The sequence below is a fragment of the Manis javanica genome, chromosome 2 (assembly GCF_040802235.1).
Source record: "Manis javanica isolate MJ-LG chromosome 2, MJ_LKY, whole genome shotgun sequence".
Lineage (NCBI taxonomy): Eukaryota > Metazoa > Chordata > Mammalia > Pholidota > Manidae > Manis > Manis javanica.
In genome coordinates, this window is record NC_133157.1 from 56,084,342 (window position 1) to 56,111,418 (window position 27,077).

Below are 27,077 nucleotides of genomic sequence, written 5' to 3' on the forward strand. Positions count from 1 at the left end.
TCATTTCTTAGACTTCCATGTTCATCTCTGCATTTTATTTTAGCAAGAATCCTGCTATGTCAGTTTAGTCAGAATTCCCCATCTTCAATATCTGATCACCATCAGTGTCTAACTGGGTTCCTCCTTCTCCACTATCCTGCAGCTGATGTCTAATCCCTGCCTTCAGCAGGAATCCAGTTAAGTAAGTTTAGCCAGAATCCTGTTTTAACAAGATGTGTCCTCTTAGTAATTTTTCAATCACTGCCCTTCATCCTGTTTTGTGGTTATAAATTCCCACTTTTCCTTGCTGTAGTCAAAGTTGAGGGCAATCTCTCTCCCACTACAAAATCTCATTGCCCCCCTTGCATTGAATAAAATCAATCTTGCTATTTTTTAACATGTGAATGAATATTTTTTTCTTTAAAACATGTTAATGATAAAATGCATAACTTTTTATGGTTATAACTATATAGTTATAAAATAGTGACTTGACTGATGAAATCAATCAAAACCATGTTTCACTTACTACACTATTAGTCTGAAACCAATTGATTTTTATTTCTCAACATATCTAAAATTATTTAACTGAATTTTGAAATTAAAATTGACAATCAAGCCTATCCTTAAATATTTTGTAGCACTTTTTAAAAGGGAGAACTTGTGATTTTATGGCACTGACATTATTTATTCCTTGGTTTATGCCATTGTTATTCAAAAAGCCAAGTTCATTGTATTACATGAAATTATTGTATTTCCTTTAAAACAATGTATTAGTCCTGATAGTCATGTAAGTAATCACATGAAATATATTTTAAGCAAAATGTTTTACTTATTGATTTAGTGTATTCATATCTGGAATTGGAATCCAATTATTATAACAGGTTTCATATATGCATATGTATGTATAGCTATTCTTACTAAAGACGTGTTTCACATATACACAATCAGTCTGGAAGGTTTTAGATGTTTATGGAAGGTGGGATAGTTTTAATATAGATCTATGAACCAGTGATTAAAAAGATGAGAATGTCTTTACACTAATCTTTTTGAAGCTATGACATGCCAGTAGCTTCTATGTGACAGATTCTTTGAAAGAAACCTATGTAGTAAAGCTCTTTCTAAATTGACTGTATAGTAGGTAAGGAAGGGGGAGGCATTATGTTGTACCTTGTGGTTGAAAATGGAAATTGCTCTTTCCTAACATGTACTATATACCAATATAGCAGTATTTCCTAGATCAGCTTCCAAATGGAAGCTGATCAATAAATATATACATTTCTTACTCTCATTGAATATGATTTCAGTGACATTTTTCTGACATATCCAATCACTGGATATTAGAACACTGAAGCTGTAACTTTAAAACACTGGAACTGAATTTCAGTGAAGTCAATGACTTAAGAAGCATATTCAGACATGAAAGGTTTGAGTTATCTTGATTTCAAGTTAGGTGCTGTATTTGAAATAATTAATTTTCTTCACACTCAGAGATCGTTTAGCAGATATAACCAATAGAAAGAACTAGCATCCTTTTTGTTTTAACCTTGCTGATATAACATTTTTTAAAAATCTTGGATAGAGGGCTATTAACCCTCAAACACGCATTATATAGTAATAATATCAAGGCTTTCTGTTTTGCTCAGCAGTAATCTAATTCTCTAGCTGTGATAAACTGCTCTGCCTTTGGCCTTCTAGTTTAGCCATTTAGGAATTGGATTATTGTCTCATAAAACAGAGGGGCAATGATATCATTGCTTAATTATAATCATTATTAAAAGTTCTGAATCATGCCATTATCAGGAAAAGGGCAACTGATGGTACTTGAATGAATGACTCACAAAGAACACTTCAATTTATTTTGTATCAGGAAAAATGAAAACACATTTAAAATGTAATATGCAAAGTGGATGACGGTAATATGCACTGGCTAAGAGCTTGAAGTTTTGAAACACAAACGTTTGAATCCCTACTACAACACTTATTCATTGTGTAACTTTAGACCTTTCATCTGTAAAATATGAACAAAACATTATGACTACTAATACTATATGGTTCCTGTGAAAATGAAATGAAATTACATGTTCCATGTTTAACATAGTATCTGACATCTAGTAAGCACCCAACAAATTGTAGCAATTTAAAATAAAGTTCACAGTAATGATGATGTTGATCTTAGTTATTTCACATTGTCTTTAAACCCACTGCATAATTCAAAATCATTATAGTCCTAGTCATGCTAGTTTTTTTATTCAAAAATGTGCAACATTTGGGTTTGGTATTTTATAGTGTAATGTTGTGTGTCTCAAGTTGACATAACACAGATCCTATGTACAAAGTTGTAGGCTGGTTTCTTAGCAGTTAAGACAAGTTCATTCATTCAGTAAAAATTTAAGAAATGTTTAATTTCGGACAAGTTGTTAAGAGAAATAAAACACAGTTCCTAACCTCATTAAGCCATACAAGTGTGGTTAGTGCTATGATAAGAATAAGAGAACAAGACAGGTTTCCAATATCAGTGACATTAAAATAGTTGGAAAGGCACATAGGTGATATACTGTAAAACAAATCAGGTGATAGAACTGTTAGTTAAAAGGGTGGTATTGCCAGGACATAGATACTGAAAAATTTGGACTGAAGGAATCAGAAACAATAAACATTTAGCTAGGCCTTTAAAGTTGAGAAAAGTTTCAACAGGTAAAAAATGAGGGAAGAATATTTCAGGTTGATTAGTAGTGAGTAAATATAAAGAGTTATAAAACTTCATAAGTTTGTTGTGCAGTGTTTCATTGCGTAAATTTAGAGCAATCAGAGATTGTAAATGTTGAGTTAAGTTAGGAGATAATATTAACTCCAAATAGATAAGAGCTACAGTAAAACAGATATCAATTAGCTAGCATAGAAATGGAAAGAAGAAAATCAAGGAATCAGAAGATACACGTTGCAGTGAAACTTAATAGGAGTGAGAAAATGATTCAGAAGCATATGAAAGAGAGGAATGTCAACATATGCCTGTGTTTCCAGCCCATGTTGTTTGTGGTGATGAGAATAATACAATATCAATGATTGAAATATGAAAGGGAAAGGGTGGTGCATACTATATAGGAGATGAAACATTTTAATTAAGAAATGTTGAACATCAGACACCAACAGGATATCCATAAAATGAACAAGACAAGTATAAGTATAGAATAGTGACATAGATTTTATGCCCTTCATGTCATAGGAAAATAAATGAGATCAGACATTGTGAATACTGAGATAAACATAAAGAAGATAGAAACTGGAAAATATCCTATCGGTGACTGAGATAGGAAGAAGGGCACAGAAGTGAGAAGAATCATCAGAAAGCCTGGACAGCATAACATCTCAAAGACATAAGATAAAATGTCCTCTGAGAGAAAAATGATTTATAAGTATCAAATATCACATTAAGTTCTAGCAAGGTGAGAAATGAGAACATATTTGGTAATTAGAGAGTCACTAGTGACTTTGAGATAAGTAATTTAAGTCACATGATAAGGTAAAAATATATTTCAAGGACTAATGAGTGAATGAGGGGTAAGGTAGGTGAGTCAGTAATGATAAATTATTATTTCCAGAAATATGGTAGTCCAAGGCAACAAAAACATGTTTTGTTTTGTTTTATTCAAGTATAGAGGAAATCTAAGGCCAAGAGGGAATTGGAATTATAAGAAAAATCAATAATAATTGGTGGAACTCATTTATAGAGGAGACAAGAAAGGATTCATTATGAAAAGATTATACAAGCATTCACTGAGGACCTAGTATGTTTCAGAGATTGTACTAGATGCTGAATATACCATCTACCTGAAGAAACAGAAGTAAAAGAAATAATGATACTACAATATGATATATCTGAAGTATACATATATGTATGTGTGTATTTGTATGTGTATATGTGTATAATACACACACACATACACAAGTAAATGCAATGCATTATACTATGAATATCAAAAATAAACTGTTTCTGATTGCCTGGAAAAGAGAAGAGACCCAGGAAGGAAGGCTTCCAGGTGAGACTACAGTTGAACTAAGTCATAAAGCATGAATAAATATATATTCATGAGTAAAAGGAAAGAGTGGAGGTAATCTAAGTAAAGGGAAGAGCTTCTGCAGTAGCTTCAAGTACTAATGGAGGAGGCAATTTGAGAGGTTCTGTTCCCCAATATTAGGATAGAATTGGGAAATTAAGCGGGAATTACCAAGATTTTTAAATAGCTTTTCAAGGTATAATTATCAAAATCATAATATATTGAAAGTTTACAATGTGATTACTTTATATATGTATACATTGTAATAGGGATCAAACAATCATTTCACACATCTGTTACCTATGCAGTTACCTTTTATTTTGTTTTTGCTGAAAATGCTTAAGGTCTATTCTCTTAACAAATTTCAAGTACACAATGCTGTATTTTCAACTTTAATTACCATTCTATATATTAGATTGTCAGTTAAGACATCTTATACATGAAAGTTTGTAGCCTTTCACCAACTTCTCCCCATTTCTTCCACCTCCAGCTACAGGCAACTATCATTCTACTGTGTTTCTATATGTTTAACACTTTTTTATTTTTAGATTCCATTATAAGTGATACCATACAGTATTTGTCTTGTTTATCTAGTGCCCTCCAGGTTTGTTTACCTTATCACAATGACTGGATTTCTTCCTCCTTTTTAAGGACTAAGTAATATCCCTGTGTGTGTGTGTGTGTGCACATCACATTGTCTTTATCCATTCATCTGTTAACAAACACTTAGGTTGTTTCTGTATCTTGGTTATCATGAGTAGTGCCTTAAACAACATGCAAGTACAGATGTATCTTTGAGATAGTGATTTTGTTTCATTTCAATGTATACCCCAAATTTAGATTGCTGGATCATATGGTATAGGTATATTTTTAAGTTTTTGAGGACTTTCCATTCTGTTTTTCATAGTGATTGTACCAGTTTACATTCCCACCTACAGTGTACAATAATTTCCTTTTCTCCACATTTTTACTAGCATTTAACTCTCATCTTTTTTATAATAGACATCCCAATATGTGTGAGGTGGTATCTTTTTGTGATTCAGATTTTCATTATTCTGATGATAAGTATTGTTGAGTATCTTTTTATATATCTATTGTCTTTCACATATCTTCTTTGGAAACATCTTTGTAGCCTTTCACCATCTTCTCTCACCAGAGAATAAGCAAAACATCTTCTCTGGTGCTTTGCCCATTTTTAATGGGTCATTTGTTTTGTGCTGTTGTTTTGCTATTGAGTTGTACTAGTTAAGCATACATTTTGGATATAAACCCTTTATCAGATATGTGAATTGTAAATATTTTTTCCCATTTCATGTGTTGCTTTTTTACTTTGTTGATTTTTTTCCCTCTGCAGGGCAGAAATTTTTCAGTTTGATATATTAGTGCTTATTTTTGCTTCTATTGTCTATACTTTTGGGGTCAAATCCAAAAAATCATTATCAAGACCAATGTCAAAAAGCTTATCCCTAGGTTTTCTTCTAGGGGTTTTACAGTTTCAGGCCTTACAGTCAACTATTTAATCCATATTGACTTGATTTTTGTACATGGTGTAAGCTAGAGGTTCAGTCTCTCTCTTTTTCATGTGGCTCTCCAGTTTTTCCAAAAATTTTTTGAAGAGATTGTCCTGTCCTGATTGTATATTCTTTTTGTTGAAAAATAATTGACTGTATATATGTAGGTTTATTTGTGGGCTCTCTATTCTGTTCCATTGATCTATGTGTTTATTTTTATACCAATACCATACTCTTTTGATTTCTATAACTTAGTAATATACAGTCATAAAGTATGATGCATCTACCTTTGCTCTTCTTGGTGAAGAGTGCTTTGGCTCTTTGGGGTCTCTAATGGCTCCATAGGAATTTTAGTATTATTTTTCTATTTCTGTGAAAAATGCTACTAAAATATCAATAAGGATTGAATTGAATCTGTAGCTTGCTTTGGGTGGTATGGAAATCTTAACAATATTCATTCTTCCAATCCATGAACATGTCATGTCTGTCAATTTATCTGTTTCTTCAATTTCTTTCATCAATATTTTGTAGTTTTCAGTGTATAGATCTTTCACCTTCTTGATTAAATTTATTCCTAATTATTTTATGATTTTTGATGCTCTTGTCCATGGGGTTGTTTTCCTGATCTCATTACAGTAGTTTATTGTTAAGAAACACAGCTGATTTTTATATGTTGATTTTGAATTCTGCAGCTTTACTGAATTCATGTTATTAGTTTTAACTGTTTTTTGGTGGAGTTTTTAGGGTTTTCTTTACATAAGAGCATGCCATGCACAGACAGAGAACAATTTCACTTTTTCCTATTTAAATGTCTTTATTTTTCTTGCCTAATTGCTCTGGATAAGACTTCTCATGCTCTATTGAATAGAACTAGAGAGTAAGCATTCTTGACTTGTTCCTGATCTTAGAGGAAAAGATTTCACTGTTTGACCTTTGAGTGTAATGTTACCTGTGGACTTGCCATATATGCCCTTTATGATATTGAGGTACATTCCATCTGTATCTAATTTTTATAGTGTTTGTGATGAAAGCTTTAGATTTTGTCAAATGGTTTTATTTGCATCTGTTGAGATGATCACGCATTTTTTATCTTTCATCCTATTAATGTGGTGTATCATATTTATTGGTTTACATATACTGGGCCATCCTTGCATCCAGGAATAAATCCCACTTGGCCATGGTGTATGATTCTTTTAATGTGCTATTAAATTTGGTTTGCTAATATTTTGTTGAAGATATTTTACATCTAGGTTCATCAAGGGTATTGGCCTGTAATTTTCTTGTCTTGTAATGTCATTGTGTAGCTTTGGTATCAGAATAATGTTGGCCTACTACAATGAATTTGGAAGTGTTTCTTCCTCTCCAGTTTTTTGAAAGAATTTGAGAGGGATTGGTATTAATTAATTCTTAAATGTTTGGTGTAATCCCCTGATGAAGTCATCTCGTTCTGGATTTTTCTTTGTTGCAAGGTTTGGTTACTGTTTCAATATCACTACTCAAACTAGTCTCTTAAGATTTTTCATTTCTTCATGATTCAATTTGGTAGGTGTATGTTTCTAGGAATTTATCCAATATCTCTTGGTTATCCTATTTGTTGATGTGTAATTGTTCATAATAGTTACTTATGATACTTAGTATTTCAGTTACCAGTTGTAATGTCTCCTCTTTCATTTCTGATTTCATTTTTTATAGTCTTGTCTTTTAATGTTACTCTAGCTGAAGGTGTGACAATATTGCTTATCTTTTAAAAATAGCTCTTATTTTTTTATTGATCTTTCTATTGCCTTTTTATTCTCTATTTCATTTATTTTCTGTTTGATCTTTTTTATTTCCTTCCACTAAATTGAGCTGAGTTATTTTCTTTTCCTTGAGGTGTGAAGTTAGAATGTTTATTGAGATCTTTCTTCTTTCTTCATACAGATGTTTGTCATTGTAAACTTCCTTGCTAGAACCAGTTTTGCTGTGTTCCATAATTTTGATATGTTGTGCTTCCAATTTCCTTTGTTTTAAGGTATATTTTGAATTCCCTTTAATTTCTTGACCCATTGGTTATTCAAGAATAGGCTTAATTTCCATGTAACTGTGCATTTTCAAGTTTTCCTCTTTTTATTGCTTTCTAGTTTCATATCATCATGGTCAGAAATGATGTTTGATATGATTTCAATCCTCTTAAATTTATTAAGACTTTTGTTGTGTAAGACTAGTACAATCTACATATAAAAGATAGCATGTGAAGTGAGGAATGCTTCTCCATATCACCATCAGAGCCACTGCTGTTTGTAAGAAGAAAACCAGCTGCATTCCCTTGCTAACTCAGCATGCCAGGCTTTGTGGTCTCATTAACCTTCAACAGCCAATTAAAATAACGTATTTTTTAAAAGCAACAACAACAACAATCTACTCTTAGAAGAGAAACATGTCTAGCAAAGTTCTCATTTAGGATTTAAGTTCTATAAATATTGGTTTATAGATGCAAAACGTTCGATTTTATGTATTACTTATATTTAATCACACAGTGCAGCTAAGACCTGGTCAGGGATTACTTTGTATAATATCATGTAATTATTCACTGTAGTCTTGGCAATTGCAGTACTTTATTCCCCCTGTTTTTATTTCACAGCCCATCAAAATCCATTTCAAAATGCTTCTCCATTTCAAAATGGCTTTATTTCTTTATTGTACCAAGCTGCTACCTATCATTTAACATTAATCTATTTTGCTAATCTATTATGTAGATACTTAATATAATTTATTTCCTTTTTGGAATCTAAACAGTCGTCTAACTATAACAGGGAATAGTGAATTAAGCATTTATTTAGATGTAATTTTATGACATTTGTAGCTTAAAAAAAACATATTCAGGGATCAAGGGAAATATTTATTAGGGAATGATTCTGCATGCCAGGAATGACACAGTCTGCTAATTATAAACACCTGCAAGAGTTTTAGAACTGCTGTGGAATAAGTTCTACAAACCTGCATGAAACTCAACCCAGTGAAATGTAGATGAAGAGATTATATTTGCTATCACCCAGTCAGGTCTCTTTATTATGAGGTAAAATCTTCAAAATAATTTTTAAAAATTCTGTTTTAACAAATAATTTCCATAAAATCTATATAATTATTGATCAGGCAAACCCACTTTTTACTGCAAAAAGCCTCATCTCTAGATTTGATTTTGAGTGGCTAGACAGTGGCATTAAGTCTAAAACATTTATACTTAGACCCTTTCTTCAGAGGAAGCTAAACACTTTATTAGAATGGTCCCTTTTAGGCTTAGTAAAATGACTTGTATCTGTGAACTCATGAACATTCTCATCTCCTCCCACAATGCTCACATAATTCATCTTTGTCAAATTACTAAGAAATGGGTTTATGGGGGTTACCAAATTTTCCTAACATTTTACTTTAATTCTAATGAGAGTTCTGATGTTCATTTCTGAAATATTTAACCAAGGAAGACTTTTTTTTTCTTTTGTCCTAACAAGGTCATTTTCTTCACAACTCTTGGAAATATCTGTCTTATTCTTTTCCTTCTCTTATTCAGTCTTTTCCACAATAGTTATTTCCTTTTCCCAGGCATTAACAATGACTCAATTCTGTGGCTCTAACTACTAATGATAATGTGTATTTGCACAATACATTGGCATGATAACATTTGAGAGATGTTGTTCTACTCTTTAAAATGTCCGCCACTTGCTACGCAGGGAATAGTATTCCCATTTGTATCTCCTGCCATTCTTTGTGCCATCCTCCGTCTACCTCTCAAAGAGATATAGCCAAGAGTCAGACCACCACAGGTTTATAGGAAAAGGCAGTTTTTAGGTTAAATCCAACTTAAGAAATATTTCTTTACATTAATACATTTTAGTAATACTATTTAAGACTTTTAAACAATTCTATTTGATCATAATATCTCAATACTGTCCTTTTTCTTGTAGACAATATTATATCACTATTATTTTTGAGATGGTATTTACAGTATGTATATAATTTTATTATTGGTCACAAAAATGTGTACTCTCCTTGGTTGCACCACGATTATCTAGATATTTTGTTTTATTGTAGCTGGTATTCACTCAGACTAAATTATTGTTTTGATATTATAAACCTGTTCTAGATATGGGTGATGCAGTGATCATTAAGAAATAAATAGCCTCAAACTTTAATGAGCATACACACTGATTTAGTATAGCAGACAGCATGCTGTGCTTTCACCATTTCCATGAATTTCCTCCTGGCACAAAAGACTATATTTACCAGCCTCACTTGTAGTTATATTGCAGTCATATGATGGAATTACAGCCAAAAGTATGTTGGCCAAAATAATGCATATCAAATCCAATTCCTTCCATTAAATCCGTGCTTGAAACTTGACATGCCATCATCCCATCTACATAGATCTTAAAAGCCACATGATGAAAATGGCAAAATTAAAAGATGGAAGCACCCTAGGGCCTTGAGTCTCCACTTAGAAGAAAACTTCCAGACATATACTGTGATGTCAATTTGACAAAATGAAGAAACAAACATACATTATTTTAAGCCACTGAGATTGAGGATTGCTTGCAATAGCCATTAGTAAGTATCATCTAATGCAAGTAGTAATAGTGTAATTGCAGGCAAAGGAAATCCCAGGGCAAAATACCGAGCTGAAACCAAAATCAGACAAAGGGAGAAATAAAATTTAAAACCCATTTATTGCTTACAAACAGCAGTCCTGGGGCCATCTCTCTCCTGCTCTGGCAGAAGAAAGTGAAAGCTCCCCACAACCTCTCAGGTTCAGATAAGCCCTCAGTCACCCAGGTAATCACCCACTGATATGGAGATGAACTCCCTCTCTCCACCCCTGAGGAATGCCTGTTGATATGGAGATGCACTAAAGCCAGGAGAGAGATTCTAGAAATACTGCAATTTTAACCATAGGCTACCTCTTCAGAAATCTCACCTTACAGTCTACTCATTCCCCCTCTTCTGCAATGGTCCCTGGGTGAGAAAACTGGAGCACTGTGATCAGACTAATGACATACAATAACTAATGGCTAATAACAGCAATAAAATCATGATAATCCTCAAGCCTGAGGATTAAGATAGGTTCAAAGTCCTATACAGATTGAGTCCATAGCTTATCCATTCCACAGGCAGGCAGTAGCAATCATCACATGGCAGCTACAACCACGGGGAGCATCCAGGCCACGAGGACTGTAGAAGAAAATAACCTTAAGGGCAATAAGGTACATGTTTTAATGATACCAGCATAGGCAAATCTTGTCTATCAGGTAGGATACATGCAAGAGAGTGGTCCTGTGATAGGACCATGGTAGGAATGGGATCTCGTCCTGGTCTAGTATACCAGACTTTCACTCTGTCCCTGTGGGAGTTACAGATGGGTCAAAATAAAGGGCTACAGGAGGTACATGCATGGGCATAAAGATAAAACAAACTTCACCATAAGATGCTCTTTCCTCCTGGATGTTTTGAGTACATTACCATGCTCTTTAAGGGCCACTCTACTGTTACTCCAGGAATATACACAAGGCCAGCTTTCAGGCCTTTCCCCATGGTACCAGAAGGGCCAGCCATTGCTAGCCCATGTGGTGAAATGTCCAGGGCCACATCCATTCAACAGTGTCCCCACAGTTTAATGCAATTGGGACTGGCAGCAGGATGTTGCTCTGCTGGCCATATCCTGGCTTCAATAAGTCCTCTTTGGTTTGCCCATACAGTTGTATGGGAGAGGCAGCAATGTGTGTTAGCATGTCCACAGGGTGCAAGGCTCCTTTCAAGGCTTCTCATTCAAGCACTGAAGCACTGCCCATAAGCGAACTGACAGGTTCGGTGTCCAAATTCAGACCAGATTTCAGCAAACCATTGTATCTCTTTATCATGCCTGCCCAGGTAGGGTTATATGGTACATGAAATTTCCACTTTATTCCTAATTGCTGCACCCATCCTTGTAATGCATGTCCAGTAAAGTGGGTGCCTTGATCACTCTCAATCACCTGCAGCCAGCCATAGGCTGCAAAGAGATGCTCCAGGCCCCTCTTGGTGGTTTGCTGATCTGCACAACATGTAGGAAAAGCAACTAATAGTCCAGTAGCCATATCCATACAAGTCATGGCATATAGATATCCTTCTGATATGGGCAGAGGCTCAGTATAGTGTATCTGCCACCTGACGAGGAGTATCGGCCCCCTTACTATGGTCCCATGTTGCCATGGGACTCGGTGGAAGTCCCTCTTAAAGCACCCAAGGCACTTCTTCTGGGCTCTGCTAACTTCTCCAAAGGTCAATGGCAAGCCCCACCAACAGGCTACAGCCCACATTGTCTTTTCCCCACATGCAACAAACACTGATGTAGCCATTGGGCCACATCAGAGGCAGGCTTTCCTTCTAGCCAGCACACCTGGGCCAATGTGTCTGCTTCATCATTCCCTGGGGATGCCAAAGGCAAATATCCAGTCATATGATATATGATAACAGTCTTAGTCTAACCAGAGGCCCACAGGTCTTGCCACAACTCTTGCTCTCAAAGGGTCTGGTGGCCAACCATCTAAGCATTGGAGTTATCAACTTGAGGGGCTAGTAAAGAGGGTGATACTCTGTGGTAAATATGCATCCAATTTGGCCAGTATAGATGTCTGTGCCATGCCACTCCATGGCTTTTAGGTCCAGTCTTGCACCCCACCCCATGATGGGATAGGAGGTTATTACCTTGGTCAGAGCTGTTCCAGTGATGGGCTCCATAGCCAGCAAAGTGTGGTACACAGCAGCCAGTTGTTTTTCTATCAAGGTGTACCAGACCTCTGCTCCTTTCCATAGTTGTGACCAGAATCCGGTAGGTTGGTGTGCCTGTTCAATCCACTGCCAAAGACCCATCCGTAACCATCTTCAGTTACATGCACATCTAGCTCACAGGGCCTTGATGAGCCCATTATACTCAAAACCTGTACAGACTTGACTGCTCGCTTAGCAGCAGTAAAAGCAGCCTCACATATCTCATCCCAGTCCCACCTGATGCCCTTTTGTACCAACCAGTATAAGGGCTTCAGAAATTGTGCCAAGTGCAGGGTAAACACTATCTAGTAACCCCAAAGACTCCAAACCTCTTGTAATACTGCTACAGTTGGAGGAGTAGGGAAAGCCTAGACCTTGTCTATGACTGCTTCAGGAATAACTCTAGTTTTATCCAACCAGACAACCCCCAAGAAATTTAGACAAACCAGGTCCCTGAACCTTGGTGCTGTTCACAGCCCATCCTTTCTCCTGTAGATGTTGCAGCAGTCTAGGAACTGCCCCTCCTAAATCTTCAAGAGAATCAGATGTGAGCATAATATCATTAGTGCAGTGATGCAACTGCACTGTTTGCAGTTTTTTCCAGGTGGCCAAGTCCTGTATCACAAGTCTGTGACAAATGGTGGGACTGTGGAGGAATCCCTGTGGAAGGACAGAATGTCCACTGCCAGCCTTCCCACATGAAACAAACTGTTCCTGACTTTCGTATGCTATATCAATAGAGAAAAAACCATTAGCATGTCTACTACATAATGATACATCCCCAGCTCATGGCTGAGGGTGTCCAGAATGTCTGCTATAGAGGGGACAGCAACATGCAAAGGGGGTGTGACTTTATTCAGTTCCCTGTAGTCCGCAGTCGTACTCCAGGAACTGTGTGCCTTTCTCATTGGCCACACTGGAGAATTAAAAGGACTATGAGTGGACTTCATGATGCCTACCTTCTCCAACTTCTGTAGAGTTTCTCCAATTTCCTTGTGCCCCCCCAGGCATTTATACTGCTTAATATTTGTCACCCACTGAGGTACAGGCAGAGCTACAGATGGCTGCTTAGCATGTCCTCTCAAAACTGCCTTTACTACATGTAACCCCAGTTTGAACTCACCTGCAGTGGTCTGTAACCACAGGACCTGCAGGATATCTAACCACAAAATATATTCCAGGATGTGAGAAATAAACCCAGCATACTCCTTTGGGGGTAAACACCCTATCCCCAATGGGATTTGGACTTTCTTCACTCTAATTGCCTTCCCCCATAGCCATCTATCACAGCAGGGGTCCCAGGAAAATGCGCAGGGTTGCCATAAATATATGAACACTCAGCTCCTGTGTCTACTAGCACCAGGACACATTGTACATTCATAGAGGACCAGTGAATTGCTAATTCTACATGTGGCCTCCATTCCCCACCCTGTCCCCCAAGGTGGGGACCTTGAAACCCCCTCAGTCAAACCACAATGCCCAATCATCCTCCTGTGGGGTTAAGGGACCAGGTGAATCCTGAGTACTGTCTCCCATGAAGTTTTGCAGGGACATAGGCCAGGCATGAGGCCTTGACTCCAGTTTCCATGTCCTGGACCTCAGCAGCTGAACTGCTGCTCTGACATACTGCCCTAATGGCACCTGTCAGTCATTCCAGATGTGTGTGATTCCTTGGGATGTGACAGGCACTTTGCAAATGCTCATGTCCACCAGCTCATCCTAGGTATAGGGGTGGAGCATGGACTGATCCAGAACCTGGAAAGGGGGTGGCTCTTCCCAGTGAGGAGACCGTGGTTGTTTCGTTTTTATTTTCTTAATTACAACCAGGCAGACCTTTAATACAGGAGAGGCTGGTGCCTTGGGCTGTGGCCTCAGCAGCAGATCTGTCTATTTTCCTGCTTCTTCCTTTTCTCCCCATCTCCAGGGATGAAGGCACCACTCTTTCCTCCCCCTTCCACACAGCCTCCTGCAACACGACTTTTCCTGCTGCCTCCCCCTCGCTGCTGCTAAGGAATCTCCCAGGGGCATGACCTGTCTTCTCAATAACTGTCTCTCTTCTTTAAGGGCATCCCACAGGTTATTGCCCAGCTCCTCCAAACGATGCTGAAGTGTGCCTCCCTCCCGCCTAAGTCCCTCCCTCTCCTTGCTAACCCTCTTGATAATCATCTCTTTCTCCTCAATAGCCCTCTTTCTCTTCTGTATAACCCTTTCTCCTCAATAATATTTACCATTGTCTGGAGGAAAAGAGACCCTATAATGCCAGTTGCTCCAATGACCACTCAGGGCCGCTAAGCAGTCTTCTATCTCACGGAGGGCTAATTCTGCAGCTAATGGTGTCTCAACCATTCCCCACTTCTGTGGAAGACCTCACCCCTCAAGGAGGTGCTTTACCCTAGACCAATTCTCTACTAGGGGCTCCCAAATTGGAAGCCTCACAAATAGGCGGCTCCCAGGTGAAGCTGCACTCTCAGCCACTGCATCCACTGGGGCCTCCCCACTATCCACAGGGGGGATTCTGGGCATCTCCCCACCATCTCTGGGGGCAGCCCACCCAGAGGTTGCACCCGTTTAGACAGATTTTTGGTTCAGAGGTCCTCCCGACTACCAGCAGATGTAATTCTTTGGAAAGGAAATTCCGAGGCAAAATTCCTAGCTGAAACCAAAATCAGTCAAAGGGAGAAATAAAGTTTAAAACCCTTTTGCTTACCAATAGTGGTCTGATGGCCGTTTCTCTCCTGCTCTGGCAGAAGCAAGCGAAACCTCCCCACAACCTCTCAGGTTCTGATAAGCCCTCAGTCCCTGAACTACCCACTGATATGAAGATGAACTACCCCTCTCCACCCCTGAGGAACACCTGCTGATATGGAGATGCACTAAAGCCAGGCGAGAGATTCTGGAAATACTGCAATTTTCCCCATATGTGGTTATAAGATGAAGACACCAAGTCTCCTTTTAAAATGTAGTAACATCTAAAGTTCAGAAGCTGCTGCCAATACTAGTAAGATATGTACATAAAGATAAATGAGTACAATGAATGGTCATGTTCATGAGTTTCAAGATAACTCATCTTAAAAGAATATGTATTTCATCTTTATATTTTCTTGGTGTTTATTCCAGTGAGAAGTAAGATGCTGTATCTGACCATAAATGAGTAGCTTTCTGGGGAGTATACTTCCCCCATGAGTTTGTACTTTGAGAATACAAAAAAGTATAATAGAAAAGGACTGTGAATGGGTATCAGTGGCCCCTATATGTTAAAACACAATATTCTGCATGTACAGAGAGAAGTGGTATAAAACTATGAAGTGTCATAATAGTATTTTTTAAGCATAGAATACATTTGTACTCTGCAAAATATACTCATAAAACTTTTAATCTGAAAGGAAGGAAACCAATGTTTATACATGCACATTATAGGCTTATAATGTATATACTATAATGTTATTTGCTTACGTTATGGCATGTAAAGCTACAAGAAGCCTACAATTTATTATTGCACTGAAGAAGAAACAATAGGTCATAGAAGTTAAGTAATTTACTCAAGATTATGTAATTTGCAAGCAGGGGTTAAAACCAAAATGGTCTGAATGTCAATCTCATGAATTTCTAATTATACAACTATTCCATGTTAGTGGCAAGTAACCTTTGAAATTCACTAATGGTGAGAAAATGTTACTATATGTGTGAATGTAAGGACACTACGTACATTTTGGTTTTTGCCTTTTTCTTTGTTAAATAGTAAGTTAATACTTGATTCTGGGAATGGTGCATGAAGTACAAGTCTGAGACACAGTCTTTTTAGTCATAAACTTCCTGCATGACTATATTGAAATAAACAAATTATTTTATTTGTCAGTTACAAATATACCACCAATTACCTGCAGTTTTTTATTTATTTGTTTTTAATAAAAATTTCCCTAGTATTTACAAGTTTTCAGTGCTTAAAATATATGCCTATATCCTTTTTAATTGAAAGTAGTTGATTTCCAGGAATATATGAGCCAATGTTCATTTCCCCCAGATAACAAAATACGGCAAGAACATGGAAGAACAAAGCCCCAGATTTTCATTTTAACTGACTTTTAATTTTCTCCCATGATATTTTAAGTAGTATAGGAAACAAATAGAATGAGTGGACTTACTTGAATGTTGTTTCTTTTCACTGTAAATGTACTCTTTTGTAAAGGTGAAGAAACAAATAAATTGAGGGAATAGCTAAATGTGTGTTGGAAGAAGAAAAGGAAGTAGAAGCATCTGGAGTATCCCTTAGTGAGTTAAGTCCCTGAAGAACTGTTGGCTGACCATGAATTTCCTTGTATCCTTTGAACAAAGGAGGTTTCCATAAAATGCATTTTAAAAAAATCAAGTTGACTTCTCTTTTTCCTGTATGTAATGCTTTTCTTACTGATGTTAACTGTAAAATTTCAGATATTTATATCATTAATTTAAGTATTACAGTATTTTAGTGCATTTGCCTCACCTAATATAAGAACAGTGCTCTTCTTTACCTGTATACTTTCTTGCCAAAAGCAGATATTTATAGAATGACATAGTTGAATATGACAGTTCCTTTACTCTTGAAAATGTGACAGTATTTCTTATGGAAATGACAAAGAATGAAGTCTTGCCAGTGATGCTTGTTAAAAAGGAAAACAAAGCTCTCCTGGTGGGGACAATTATCTTAAAAAGCTCTCTGTGAGTAGAAAGAGCAGCGCTGTCAAAGGACCGCGATGTTAGATCACGTCAGTCTGCTCAGAAAAGTTGAGTAACTTCCAGAGTAAAGTTTTAGCTTCTTAGCATGTTATTCATATTCCTTCAAGAGTCTCCTTACTTCTCCACACAGTTTTTACTTCCTCCATCCATTACTTGTTTCTGCAGCTATAGTGGAAATATCTGCACATAGAGCCAAAGCACAGTTGGAAAACACTGTGCCGAAGCTTGAACTAAAATGCACACTCTTTGCCTCATCTCTTAGCTAGAATAGGGATTAGACCAACTAAGGCCAGTGTGGAAGAATAATTTTCTTAGCTAACAAGAAAGTGATCATATACAGCTACTCTTTCCTCTTGTTAACTAGATGTATCTGAAAACTGACTGCACATGAGTTTCAATCCTTTATAAAATCAAGACTTTATAAGATCAACATAAATTTCATATTTCAGGACTAATAATCATTAGATTTCCCTTACAACATTGTAGTTACTCATTCAAAAATATAATTTCCAATATGTATTCTTAGAAATAATTCAATGTATTCTAATTTTATAAATTCCTACTCTTTGGAATTAAAATCTCAGTAATTTTATTATTTCTATCTCTGAATTGTGTACAGGTATTATGGGACTTCCATATAATACCTGTTTAGTATGTTGATACTAATTACTTCCAAGGTGCAAGCATAAGCACTGACTAGATGAGAGAAAAAAAATATTTCCAGTCATGATAAACTTATTTATATTTACATACAAACATTTGGAGAACAAAGTATCTTTCCAATTAGGGAAAAAAAAACTTTTAGGGGAAACATAACTTTGTATTTTAAAGGAAACTTTTATATACCTCATATTTGAAGAGCCCTTTGAGTAATTCAATGATGCATAGGTAACTCCAAGAAATTAATGACTACTATGTCTTGCGTGAATAAGATTTACAATGCTTGAATATAGTTGTAGTTCATCAAGACTTATGTAGATTTGTGAGTTATTCTTCACTTTTTTCTTAAGGGATAATATTAATTTCTATTTTAAAAAGACATTTGTTTCCAGACAAATTTTCTAGACTTTGCAATTATAAATTTTATGAAATTAAGAAACTTTTTGAAATTGCTTGAGAAACAAAATATATGAGAGAAAATAAGAACATATTTACATTAAGACATTGACTTCATCTGTTCCCAGATTATTAAGTGGCAGGCTCATTCCTAAACACTGGTTAGTGTTAGCTCATAAACTATAAGGAAAATTTAACTGTGTTCTTTACATTAGCAACTTGGAAATTTTGATTGTTATGTGCCCTTTACATTATAAGGACTTCGAATCTCATTTAAAGAGTTTATGTACTTATATCACAGATGGTGATGCAGCACCATGATTGGGGACTAAAAGAAATGTGTTACAGAAAACCCAACCCTTTAGACCTTGAAGAAAAATAGATTGCTATTAATTCTAAGAAGTAAGAATGAAATAAGTAGTATTTTAAGCAGGCTAACTGGTAATGAACACTGTGTTGAATTTTAAAACACACCTTGCTATTTCAATTTCTGTTATAAAAGTAGTAAAAACTATAGGGCAGATTTTTTCCCTTTTTGTGTTTGACATGAATGATTTAGGGGCATAGCTGCTTTTCCACAGAACATTGTTTTCAGAAGATTAATCATGTAACAACCTATAAGATAATTTAAAAATGATGAACAAGCCAAGAATCAGGAATACTATATCTTAAGTAAAAATCTAAGCATAAAACAATGACCTAAGTAGTGGCAGTAGAAATAGAGATCAACGCAGTGATTCAAGTTGCATTTAAAAAACTAACAGACCTTGGTGATTCACTGACTGTGGGCTGCAAGTTTTGGTCTAAATGTCTAGGCAAATTGTTATTTTGTCAGGAATTAGAAGGTAAAAGTGAAAATGCATGGGCAAGATAGCTTAGCTGATGAAATAGATTATTTGTTGGGGAACAGATGAATGAGAAGAAAAATATATCTTCAAATGTAAGAGGAACTATGTAAAAGAAGAATTATACCAGGTCATAGTTATACAAAGAGACAGAACCAGAATTAATCATTGAAAGTTATAGAAGAATGCTTAGAATAAAGGAAATAAATGTCTAACAAATGATGAAACATGTTATCAGAAGATTGAAACTATAGATGTTCCCAAAGATGATAACAAATATACTTAGTAAGATTGAAGTACAGATAAAAAAAAAAATCTTGTAAGACTCATTATTTTATAAGACCTTCACTATTTTTTAGATCTTTAATTTTTTTATTTTGTGCTGAGTACATAATTACCAGTTTCAGGTGTTATTTATATTGGCATAGGATATGGAAATTAAGTTAAAAGATGACTCATAATAATGTATTTTTGCTTAAATATCTCAATTTTCTCCAATTTTTATCTTGATATTTTAGATACATAGATAATAAGAAATTTTTAAAATTTCTTGTCCTTCAAAATATTATGTTTCAAGGCAAATTTCTAGAGCTCTTCAGACTTCACGGCTTGCAATTCATATTTAGGAAAATATTTGTTAATCCATTGGGTTACTAAAGAAACTTTCCAGCATTCATAATTCTTTAGAAAAAAGGACATTTTCCTTCCTTTCATCTTTTTTTAGAACTGTGAATCCTTACGTAAAATACAACGGTTCCAAAGAAAAATTGGCAAGTAGGAATATATATGTAAAAGATAAAAATAATTTTTTTTTGTAACAAAAAGAAGTGCTTTATTGTACTGGCTGTTTTTTTCCACAGGCGATTTTTAAGATACAAAGATAGTTGCTGCCTTTTCTAGGCTGAATCCCTCATCTTTGATTACCCATTTCCAGAGGGCACTATATGGATCAGTGATGAAATAGACATGGACAAAACTTGGAGGTGTGGATGCTTGTTTCAGTTGTAGCTCCTGAGGGGCCGGTCGGGATGGGGTGTATCCCTGGAGTCCCCAGATTAGCCCACCTTCCGTCCTTCCAAGTACTTTGACCTGGCCTTCCCTGTAGAAGCTGAGGCTTCCCTCTCCCCTCGCTTGGAAGCTAAGGCTTCCCTGTTCCCTCTTTTATCTCCCTGTTCCCTCCTTTATCTCCTCAGACTACAGCCTCCGGGCTTAGGACAGTGGAGAGTATCTAATTACACTTAGTTATCAGTGGGTTGAGTCAGACCTGGAATTCAGATTTTGTTTTTATTCTCAACTCAGTAGCTTGTTTGTTAAACTTCGACCAAGATTTTGTTTGATTCTTGTGTTTTAAAACTATGTTAAATAGAAAAATTTACGTTGTTAGACTTTGTGATTTTTTTTAAGAGGGCATCTCTCATATTTATTGATCATGGTTGTTAACAACAATAAAATTCTGTATAGGGGAGTCAATACTCAATGCACAATCATTAATCCACTCAAAGCCTAATTTTCGTCAGTCTCCAATCTTCTGAAGCATAACGAACAAGTTCTTACATGGTGAACAAATTCTTACATAGTGAATAAGTTCTTACATGGTGAACAGTACAAGGGCAGTCATCACAGAAACTTTCAGTTTTGATCACACATTATGAACCATAAACAATCAGGTCAAATATGAATATTAGTTTGATTTTTATACTTGATTTATATGTGGATCCGACATTTCTCCCTTTATTATTATTATTATTATTATTTTTAATAAAATGCTGAAGTGGTAGGTAGATGCAAGATAAATGTACAAAACATAGTTTAGTGTTTGTAAGAGAGCAGATGTAGATGATCAGGTGTGTGCCTGTAGACTATGTGTTAATCCAAGCTAGACAAGGGCAATAAAACATCCACGGATACAGAAGATTTCTCTCAAAACAGGGGGGGTGAGGTTCTAAGCCTCACCTCTGCTGATCCCCAATTTCTCACCTGATGGCCCCCCTGTGACTGTGCCTGTCTTAGGTTGTTCCTCCCTTGAGGAATCTTACCCGTCTCTGGCTAACCAGTCATCTTCCGGGGCCATACAGGGAAATGTAAAGTTGGTAAGTGAGAGGCCATATTGTTTGAAAAGGTTAGCTTTTTACTTCTTTGCAGATTTATGCCCTGTGGCTTCTATGCCCAGCATTTGTCTCGAGGTATCTTTATCACTTGGAAGAATTATGATACTCGGTAATTTCGATATGAGGCACAAATTCTACTTACAGGTTGTAATTACGAAGGAAGAAGAGAAGGTATAGAAGTAGCATGGGAAGAAAACATGGGAAGATTGATTATTTCTTTGACATATCTTCTTGTAGTGTAACATAAGCATGTATAGGTTTTAAATTACTAATTAAATTGTGTGTACTCATAAACATAATAGGAATACAGCTACATAAACAAAGCAGACCTACAATTACCAGCCAAATCCAGTGAAACCAAGAAAACCAGTTAGGCATCCTAGGCATTTGTGAAAATTTATCAATGATATGATGGATATTGTCTAACTGAATTTGAATATTTTGAGAAAAATAAGACAACTTAAAACAACACATTCCTGGGAACTGTTCACATCCCATATGTTCTTTTAACAGTAGATAGTCTATAGTCGCAAGATTTTGGAGCGATGCAACTTGCACTTCTCCTAATTCTTGGATGAGTTCCAACAGTATAGATCCAGTCAAATTTGTTGTTTTACTGTATGCACAGGCCAACTTAGATATCTCCTTCTTCATTCCACTGGCAAGTCCAGGAACCAGTGGGATGAATGCAGCTACAACTGCAACAGCAGTAGGATCTTTGTTGAAATTTTTTGATGATCATATTCTGGAATGACTCTTCCAGAGAATGTTGATGTTGGAAGTTCGTCTTCATATCGTATCTTAATTCATTTTCTGGGTAGCCAATTAGGCTTTGATCCTATGTATAAACACAAACAAACCCTTTTCCCACCCTTTGATATGCCCTTTATACCATTGTGAAGAACTTATTGGAGATCACCACACAAGAACTGCATTTTTTTTAAGAGAAAGGAATATTATCAGAAAAATGTACTTCCATAGCTGATCATCTGACACCCTTTAAATGATCAAAATTAACGATATTTATAGCATGCATTAATTAGTGATTTGCAGTTAGTTGTATCCTATCAGGGAGTAATCCCCCTTTTCTTTCTCTTTTTTTTTTGTTATCATTAATCTACAATTACATGAAGAACATTATGCTTACTAGGTTCTCCCCTATACCAGGTCCCCCGCCACAAACCCCCTTACAGTCACTGTCCATCAGCATAGCAAAATGTTATATAATCACTACTTGCCTTCTCTGTGTTGTACAGCCTTCCCCTTTCCCCCACCCCAATACGCATGCTAATCATAATACCCCCTTTCTCCTCCCCCCCTTATCCCTCCCTACCCACCCATCTTCTCCAGTCCCTTACCCTTTGCTACCTGTTAGTCCACTCTTGGGTTCTGTGATTCTGCTGCTGTTTTGTTCCTTCAGTTTTTTCTTTGTTCTTGTACTCCTCAGATGAGTGAAATCATTTGGTATTTCACTTTCTTCACTTGGCTTATTACACTGAGTATAATACCCTCTAGCTCCATCCATATTGTTGCAAATGGTAGGATTTGTTTTCTTCTTATGGCTGAATAATTTTCCATTGTGTATATGTACCACATCTTCTTTATCCATTCATCTTCTGATGGACACTTAGGTTGCTTCCAATTCTTGGCTATTGTAAATAGTGCAGCAATAAACATAGGGGTGCATCTGTCTTTTTCAAACCTGAGTGCTGCATTCTTAGGGTAAACTCCAAGGAGTGGAATTCCTGGGTCAAATGGTAAGTATATTTTGAGCATTTTGAGGAACCTCCATACTGCTTTCCACAATGGTTGAACTAATTTACATTCCCACCAGCAGTGTAGGAGGGTTCCCCTTTCTCCACAACCTCACCAATATTTGTTGTTGTTTCTGTTTTGGATAGTAGCCACCCTTACTGGCCTGAGGTGATACCTCATTGTGGTTTTAACTTGCATTTCTCTGATAATTAGCAATGTGGAGCATCTTTTCATGTGTCTGTTGGCCATCTGTATTTCTTTTTTGGTGAACTGTCTGTTCAGTTCCTCTGACCATCTTTTAATTGGATTATTTGTTTTTTCTTTGTTGAGGTGGGTGAGCTCTTTATATATTTTGGACGTCAAGCCTTTATCGGATCTGTCATTTACAAATATATTCTCCCATACTGTAGGGTACTTTTTTGTTCTATTGATGGTATCTTTTGCTGTACAGAAGCTTTTCAGCTTAATATAGTCCCACTTGTTCATTTTTGCTATTGTTTTCCTTGCCCACGGAGATATGTGCAAGAAGAGGTCCTCATGTTTATGTCTAAGAGGTTTTTACCTATGTAATTTTCTAAGAGTTTTATGATTTCATGACTTACATTCAGGTCTTTGATCCATTTTGAATTTAATTTTGTGTATGGGGTTAGACAAAGGTCCAGCTTAATTCTCCTACATGTAGCTGTCCAGTTTTGCCAGCACTATCTGTTGAAGAGACAGTCATTTTGCCATTGTATGTCCATGGCTCCTTTATCAAATATTAATTGACCATATATGTTTGGGTTAATGTCTGGAGTCTCTAATCTGTTCCACTGGTCTGTGTCTCTGTTCTTGTGCCAGTACCAAATTGTCTTGATTACTATGGCTTTGAAGTTGGGGAGTGAGATCCCCCCTACTTTATTCTTCTTTCTCAGGATTGCTTTGACTATTCGGGGTCTTTGGTGTTTCCATATGAATTTTTGAACTGTTTGTTCCAGTTCGTTGAAGAATGTTGCTGGTAATTTGATAGGGATTGCATCAAATCTGTATATTGCTTTGGGCAGGATGGCCATTTTGACGATATTAAATTTTCCTAGCCACGAGCATGGGATGAGTTTCCATTTGTAAGTGCCTCCTTTAATTTCTCTTAAGAGTGACTTAGTTTTCAGGGTATAGGTCTTTCACTTCCTTGGTTAGGTTTATTCCTAGGTATTTTATTCTTTTTGATGCAATTGTGAATGGACTTGTTTTCCTGATTTCTCTTTCTATTGGTTCATTGTTAGTGTATAGGAAAGCCACAGATTTCTCTGTGTTAATTTTGTATCCTGCAACTTTGCTGTATTCCCTTATCAGTTCTAGTAGTTTTTGGAGTGGAATCTTTAGGGTTTTTTATGTACAATATCATGTCATCTGCAAATAGTGACAGTTTAACTTCTTCTTTACCAATCTGGATTCCTTGTATTTCTTTGTTTTGTCTGATTTCCGTGGCTAGGAACTCCAGTACTATATTAAATAACAGTGTGGAGAGTGGACATCCCTGTCTATTTCCCGATCTCAGAGGAAAAGCTTTCAGCTTCTCGCTGTTCACTATAATGTTTGCTGTGGGTTTATCATATATGGCCTTTATTATGTTGAGGTACTTGCCCTCTATTCCCATTTTGCTGAGAGTTTTTAATCATGAATGGATGTTGAATTTTGTCAAATGCTTTTTCAGCACCTATGTAGATGATCATGTGGTTTTTGTCTTTCTTTTTGTTGATGTAGTGGATGATGTTGATGGATTTTCGAATGTTGTACCATCTTTGCATCTCTGGGATTATTCCCACTTGGTCATGGTGTATGATCCTTTTGATATATTTTTGTATTCGGTTTGCTAATATTTTATTAAGTATTTTTGCATCTACATTCATCAGGGATATTGGTCTGTTATTTTATTTTTTGGTGGGCTCTTTGCCTGGTTTTGGTATTAGAGTGATGTTGGCTTCATAGAATGAGTTTGGAAGTATTCCCTCCTCTTGTATTTTTTGGAAAACTTCAAGGAGAATAGGTATTATGTCTTCTCCGTGTGTCTGATAAAATTCCGACGTAAATCCGTCCGGCCTGGGGGTTTTGTTCTTGGGTAGTTTTTTGATTACCGTTTCAATTTCTTTGCTCATAATTGATTTGTTTAACTTTTGTGTTTCTTCCTTGGTCAGTCTTGGAAGGTTGTATTTTTCTAGGAAGTTCTCCATTTCTTCTTGGTTTTCAAGCTTGTTGGCATATAGGTTTTCATAGTAGTCTTTAATAATTCTTTGTATTTCCGTGGGGTCCATCATGATTTTTCCTTTCTCGTTTCTGATTCTGTTGATATGTGTTGACTCTCTTTTTCTCTTAATAAGTCTGGCTAGAGGCTTATCTATTTTGTTTATTTTCTCGAAGAACCAGCTCTTGGTTTCATTGATTTTTGCTATTGTTTTATTCTTTTCAATTTTGTTATTTCTTCTCTGATCTTTATTATGTCCCTCCTGCTGACTTCAGGCCTCATTTGTTCTTCTTTTTGCAGTTCCGATAATTGTGATGTTAGACTATTCATTTGGGATTGTTCTTCCTTCTTCAAGTGTGCCTGGATCACTATATACTTTCCTCTTTAGACTGCTTTCGCTGTGTCCCACAGAAGTTGGGGCTTTGTGTTGTTGTTTTCATTTTTTTCCATATATTCCTTGATCTCTATGTTAATTTATTCATTGATCCATTGATTATTTATGAGCATGTTGTTAAGCCTCCATGTGTTTGTGAGCCTTTTTGCTCTCTTTGTAGAATTTCTTTCTAGTTTTATACCTTTGTGGTCTCAAAAGTTGTTTGGTAGAATTTCAATATTTTGAAATTTACTGAGGCTCTTTTTGTGGGCTAGTATGTGGTCTATTCTGGAGAATGTTCCATGTGCACTTGAGAAGAATGTATATCCTGTTGCTCTTGTATGTAGAGTTCTATAGATGTCTATTAGGTCCATCTGTTCTACTGTGTTGTTCAGTGCCTCTGTGTCCTTACTTATTTTCTGCCCGATGGATCTGTCCTTTGGGGTGAGTGGCGTGTTGACGTCTCCTAAAATGAATGCATTGCAGTCTATTTCCCCCTTTAGTTCTTTTAGTATTTTTTTCACATATGCTGGTGCTCCTGTGTTGGGTGCATTTATATTTAGAATGGTTATATCCTCTTGTTGGACTGAGCCCTTTATCATTAGGTAATGTCCTTCTTTATCTCTTGTTACTTTCTTTGTTTTGAAGTCTATTTTGTCTGATATTAGTACTGCAACCCCTGCTTTCTTCTCTCTGTTGTTTGCCTGAATTAGGTTTTTCTTTCCCTTGACTTTAAGTCTGTGCATGTCTTTGGGTTTGAGGTGAGTTTCTTGTAAGCAGCATATAGATGGATCTTGCTTTTTTATCCTTTCTATTACTCTGTGTCTTTTGATTGGTGCATTCAGTCTATTTACATTTAGGGTGACTATTGAAAGATAGGTACTTATTGCCATTGCAGGCTTTAGATTCGTGGTTACCAAAGGTTCAAGGTTAGCTTCTTAATATCTTAATGCCTATCTTAGCTCAATTATTGAGCTGTTATATACATTGTCTGGAGATTCTTTTCTTCTCTCCCTTCTTATTCCTCCTCCTCCATTCTTTATATGTTGGTTGTTTTATTCTGTGCTCTTTCATGTTTCCTTTAACTGCTTTTAGTGGAAAGTTGATTTTATTTCTTTTTTGCCTTTAGTTAGTATTTGGTTGGTCTGCTTTCTTTGCTGTGATTTTATTTTCTCTGGTGACATCTGTTTAATTGTAGAAGTCCTCCCGTCTAGTACAGTCCCTCTAAAATACCCTGTAGAGGTGGTTTGTGGGAGGCAAATTCCCTCAACTTTTGCTTTTCTGGGAATTGTTTAATCCCTCCTTCATATTTAAATGATAATCGTGCTGGATACAGTATCCTTGGTTCAAGGCCCTTCTGTTTCATTGCATCAAATATATCATGCCATTCTCTTCTGGCCTGTAAGGTTTCTGTCGAGAAGTCTGATAGCCTGATGGGTTTTCCTTTATATGTGACCTTTTTCTCTCTAGCTGCCTTTAAAACTCTTTCCTTGTCCCTGATCTTTGCCATTTTAATTATTATGTGTCTTGGTGTTGTCCTCCTTGTGTCCTTTCTGTTGGGAGTTCTGTGTATTTCCATGGCCTGTTTGATTATTTCCTCCCCCTGTTTGGGGAAGTTTTCAGCAATTATTTCTTCAATGACACTTTCTATCCCTTTTTCTCTCTCTTCTTCTTCTTCTTCTGG